Source organism: Amphiprion ocellaris, chromosome 16 (assembly GCF_022539595.1).
Source record: "Amphiprion ocellaris isolate individual 3 ecotype Okinawa chromosome 16, ASM2253959v1, whole genome shotgun sequence".
In the NCBI taxonomy this organism is placed as follows: Eukaryota; Metazoa; Chordata; class Actinopteri; family Pomacentridae; genus Amphiprion; species Amphiprion ocellaris.
The window spans coordinates 1,780,480-1,786,708 of record NC_072781.1 but is presented as its reverse complement, the minus strand read 5'-3'; positions in this window follow the sequence as shown (position 1 = coordinate 1,786,708).

Below are 6,229 nucleotides of genomic sequence, written 5' to 3'. Positions count from 1 at the left end.
TATTGGTTTGGTAGATTGAAATGTTAATGAAACTCTGCACCTCCTTTTTGCCTTTTCATTCTGCCTGGAAGCTGTCGAAGGTAAATCTTATTTTAATACAAAAAAATAAGAGTCAAACGCAGGCAGTTCATTAAACAACACATTTTTATGCTACAGGAAGTGATGCCCTCCGTCGAGTTCAAGAACCCGTCTGCAGTTTATGACAAGAAGCCACTTCGTTCTGCTGACGTGAGTTTTACTGAAAGATCTGCAGCCTTAGATTTCCTATAAAAACTCATATTTCACAATCATCCATCACATTAATTTTTTGCTAAGTAGCTTTTTCTTCCCTGCTGAGGTACGTCATTCAAGCTATTGTATGTTAAACAGTTGGATGCAGAGGAACGAAACTTGAGTCTGTCAGCACTTCTAATAAGGAAGCTGTAACTGAGGAATATAAAAAATCATGCTTTCCCTCCAGGTTTTTTTTAATATAAAGCAGAAACCAGGGTTTTTAGGTGTTTTTACACTGTTCATAGCAGGTAATTTATTTTTAATGACTCTTTCGACTTCCAAGAAAGGCCACCTGCAAAGTGTTGAAGTTCAGAGCAGCAGTTTATTGAAACCTTGGAGCTGAGAAACAAGCAGGTGTTCACTGATCGATGCTGAACTTCCCTAACAGAGAAAACTAAAGGTCAACAAATGGGAAGTCTCTACATAAGCTCCTGAACTAAAAACAGCGTAAACTAAAAGGGCTTTCCTCCCACTGAACTGCTACTAGGTTGTCCATATTTACAGTAAACTAACAAATATCAGTCTTCAAACTTACAGAATTTCAGGCTAGACAAGTCTATCAGAGTCGGTGTTTGAACACAGTCCTCAAAAAGGTTATCTTTGGTTACTCAGAGCAGAACTCTTATGATAATACAGAGCTAAATGTTAGCTCAGTGTTGAACATGGTACAGATGAAGAGTCTGGATTGACAGTTATGGGAAAATATCTAATTGTGCCTTCAGGTCAATATTCACTGTGGAATCGTTTTAAAACATGCTATAGCAGAAGGGTCAAACTCATCTTAGTTCAGGTTCCACATTCAGCCCAGTTTGATCTCCAGTGACCAGTAAAATCACAGCATAATAACCTATAAATGACCACAACTCCTAGTGTTTCCTGTGTTTTAGTGCAAAAAGGTACATTCTGAAAATGTTCACATTTAAGGAATTATCTTGTTGCAAAACATCATGAACAACAATGACGGAATACTGGTCATCTATTGGTGTTCCAGTTTAACTGGTGATCAGGTTAACTGGTGATCAGGTTAACTGTTGATAGTTTTTGTCTCCAGATGTTTCGTAACGACCACACCTGGCTGTGTGTGAAATAAAGATACTAGATAAAGAAGACCTGCCAAAAAACGGCGACATCACTACTTAATAAAGTCTATATCCATGTAAATATCACCTACAGACAATAAAAAGAAATGTGCTGGAGAAATAAAAACACGTATTTTTATCAACGGTGAGAGGAAACGATGGAATCCAGAGATAAAATTAGAGACCACAATCTGACTCATCATGCCACCGATCAGTCTGATAAACACCTTCACAAGGATGTAAAAAGGATTACAAGAATATAACACAAACTACCTGCGTAGTTTAATCACTCAGACTGTACAGCACTGGAAGTATTCTAGTCTTCCTCTGCCACATCTTTAAACAGATTTTTTTTTTGCCATTTCTAAACCAGCCAGGGCTCACAAATCACACAAATATATTGTTTGTTTTGCCCAGATCGGATCACTTTACTTCCATTTTTATTTAATATTGTCAGCGGTTAACGTGCTCTGAAATGACGGTTAGGACGGAGGACTGAATGTGTTTTATTGTTTTCTGAGTGACTAGTTTTAACAACATGGTCTCAGTTTGTTCTGATGTATTTTATCAGATCCAGCTGATGTTCTGCTGCGTGTTGTTCTGATATATTTTATCAGATCCAGCTGATGTTCTGCTGCGTGTTGTTCTGATGTATTTTATCAGATCCAGCTGATGTTCTGCTGCGTGTTGTTCTGATGTATTTTATCAGATCCAGCTGATGTTCTGCTGCGTGTTCTGATGTATTTTATCAGATCCAGCTGATGTTCTGCTGCGTGTTGTTCTGATGTATTTTATCAGATCCAGCTGATGTTCTGCTGCGTGATGTTCTGATGTATTTTATCAGATCCAGCTGATGTTCTGCTGCGTGTTGTTCTGATGTATTTTATCAGATCCAGCTGATGTTCTGCTGCGTGATGTTCTGATGTATTTTATCAGATCCAGCTGATGTTCTGCTGCGTGTTGTTCTGATGTATTTTATCAGATCCAGCTGATGTTCTGCTGCGTGTTGTTCTGATGTATTTTATCAGATCCAGCTGATGTTCTGCTGCGTGATGTTCTGATGGGAGGCTGCTGAGGCTCTGAGTGTTTCTGAGAACAAACCCGAGTTAAACCTGAAGTTCTGCTCTGGATCTGTTCCACTGAACTCAGACTAACACACAGCAGTGGACGAGCTTCTATGTTGTGGGTTTTAATTAGTTTTGTGTCTTGTTATTAACCAGGCAGCCTGTGTTAAGTTGTGATTATCTACAGTTAACCTGGACATGTTTCCTGAACAATCACCAGGTGTTAAACACCTGACAGGATGACAAAGATCTCTGTGGATGAAGCGGGATGTTTATTGGACTGATCAGTGGCATGATGAGTCAGACTGTGGTCTCTAATTTTATCTCTGGATTCCATAAAAATGCGTGTTTTTTTTTATTGCAACCAGCACATTTCTTTTTACGGTCTACAGATGATATTTACACATATACAGACTTTATTAAGCAGTGATGCTGATGTTTTTCTGCAGGTTTTCTTTATCTAGTATCTTTATTTCACAGAGTCAGGTGTGGTCTGGATGAATCTGAGGAGGAAACATCTGGAGACAGAAACTGTCAACAGTTCACCTGATTAAACTGGAACAGGTCGGAATCACCAGAGTTCTTCACATTTTAATACTTAAAATACTTACTTGGAATATTAAAGAAATTTTGTTCACACAGAGATCATGAGCTCTCAGTGTGATGCATCTACTTCCTCTAAATAAGACAAACATGTCTCCCCTGTTTTCAGAGTACGTGGTGCGGAGTTTGGGACAGAGAATTGACGTCAAGTCACCACGAGTTCTGACTTTGATTTCTGGTTCTGCCAGCAGCTTCCAAATGGGAAAAGGCTTTTTCTCTTGTTTAAACCTTAAAATTTGTAAAAACGCACCGTTTTTTTCTCTACTTTTTCTTTTTCAAATTGAATTTTTAAACGAAAAAAAACCCAAAGCGATTATTCATTTTTTTCTCATTGTATCTTGAAACGGAAAAACGAATGAGCGAACCATACACGGATTCTGAATTGGTCCGTGTATATTTTGGCAATTGAATTTTCCGTTCTGAAACAGATATTGAAAAACAGAAAACGAGTTATTTGATTTTCGTTTTTAAATACAAAAAGTAAAATTGAAATACAAGGCGTTTTTCCTTTTCATGATCAAAAAGGGATGTACGAAACTTTTAAAATGCTTTAATTTTCATTTTATATTTAGAATAACAAAAAAAATAAAATCAGTAAGAGACAGAAACGAAAAAAGGTCATTTTTTTCGTTTTCTGAGACCAGAAGTGGTCATCAGCAAGTGTGGAGGGGACCAGGGTGTTGTTTGTCCTGCAGTGTTTAGGTGGTGGTACATGTCAAACATCCACATGAACATCAAGGTTTCCCAAGATGATGGATGTTGTTCTCTTCAGCTGTCAGTGGTCAGAATGTTGTGGCTGATCAGTGGATCTGTCTGCCTTTACGCTGACATCCAGAGTTATATAAAAGTGGAGTATTTGTGCAGTGCAGAAGAGATTTACTTTATTGGATTCATTTTTTTTTTTTTAAGGGAGAGCATTTTTTTATCCACCTCAATTAAGACCCAATCTTTCCCTTAAAAGGATAGTTAATAATTACTACGGCTTCCATAGTGGTCCCATCAGAGAAAATCATATACAGATTTTTATTAATTCCAGGGCTGGTTCAGTAAAGATTACAGTAATAACTACATCAGATAATTCTTGGTCGCAGTTGGAATTTTGCAGACTGAGAGATGGTTGAGAAGGTTTCAGTTCTTGTTTCAGCAAAATATGTTATAATAGAAGATCTTTATTGTCATTGTACATGAAATTATCTGCAAACCAGCAAAGTGCATCAGTCTGAGGTATCTAAAAATAAATAAGTAAAGAAAAATGCTTCTAAAGCCAGTAATAAACAGAATATTTTGAGGAAATATTCTAAAAAGGAAAGAAAAGCTCCATTCTCACTCCTCTCAGGATAAACTGTCGTTAAAATTGACTTTAAATTTAGCTTCAACACGAGATAAAAACATTTACTTTCATTACTGTTGTCAAGTTTTAATAAAGTTCATGCTACTTTTATAAAATGATGAAAGTGAATAAATTGTATTTCTGTGATCTGTGTTTGATTTCTGTCTTTTCTCCTGTCATCCAGATGTTCAGAGGGAGATGATGCCACATCTGGTCCAGCTGATGGAAGGTCTTGAAGTTCTCTGACTGGCCTCGACTGAAGATGGTCGTCTCACTGGATTTAAGGTTCAGATGCTCAGTAACAAACTCCACCAATGAGCCAACAGGGAAGCTTTAGGTTTATTAAATGTTGCTATGAAGGTTTCGCTGTTTTTCTTTGTGAATGCAATGTGCTCCAACTGAAACTTGAATTAGAACTTAGAAGTAAATCCTTCCATCTGAAAGGATTTAGTTGCATTAATAACCTCATAACATTCTAATTTTTATTCCAGTCTTGGTTGGAAATAGAATCTCTGTATTGATTCAGGTAAAAACTGAACTTCACAGCATGTTGGAGCAAAACAACCAGATGAAAACTGTGATGGTGTTGGATTGTCAGACCGTAATGTTGCAGCTCAAAGCAGCTTTTCTAGCTCAGTTCATTCTGACATTCAGCTATGAATCAACACAGCAGATGGTGATCCATGCTGTGGAAGTCTCACATCTCCTGATTTAATGGAGCTGCTTTACACTTTTTACACTGTTTATTCACCAACACTTTATTTTATAAAAGTCCCATCTAGTTTTTATGAGGAATGTGATGTTTTAATTTCTCTGTGAATAACTGCAGTCTAATGGAACAGCTGAAACTGTAACATCTGTCCTGATATTGATCATGAAGTATTGATCAGAATACTTATGGTTAGCAGTCATCCCTGAAGTTTTACATTCAAATCTTTACTTGTGTTGTGAACTTTGGTAAGAAGCAGAAACATTAGCGTTGCCATGGATACGTGAGTGTTAAATTCTGTCCATGTTTCCATTTTGGGAAATTCAGTCCAGCAGATGAGTTTGTTTTTGCTGCCAGCTACATTCAGTCTGAGATATTAAGAATAAATAAATGTGCATAATGTGGAAATGAACAGATTCTATTTTTATTTATTCCTACAGCAGCTGCAGGAAAGTTCCAAAATGTGGAGGAATTTAGTCTCACAATCACAGACAATAAATATTATCTGAAAGTCAGGTTATTGTTGTTTATCAGCACAATACAAAAAGATTCATGTTAGAAATATTCCAGTTAAGACTCTAGAATATCAGGATTTATGTAAATTTACCTCAATAATATGAATGTTCAGGTTAAGATTGTACATTGATATTTATTATGTAAGTTTAGCTGATTAAAATGTATGACTCTGCACTACAATATTATTTATTTAAATTTACATCATTATAATATTTAGGGTCAGACCCTACAGTATTGAGATTAAGAAATCAAATATTCTATAAAATGTAAATACACTGAACTCATTTGGATATATTTAAGTGAGACTCTACAATATTATTTATGACACAAATCTATCTAAATCCAAATTTTAATCATGTTTACTCCAAACATTTACTGGACTGATTTAAATATTAAAATCACTCCTTTCTAATCCTCTGCTGTACGTTCAAACCTGAGGCCTTAAATAGAAACACACAAGTATCTGATTGAAGGAACTTCTGCAGAGTCCTGGTTCCAGAACATGATGATAGAATTATAGACAAACTTTAACAAAAGCTGCCTGAGAGTTTACAGGTTTTTATGTTAGATTTCTTCACTAATTTAATGAGTTATCAGCAAAAATCAAGTGTTTATTTGATGAACTTCATTTCCTAAAACATCCAGAATTGGAGCT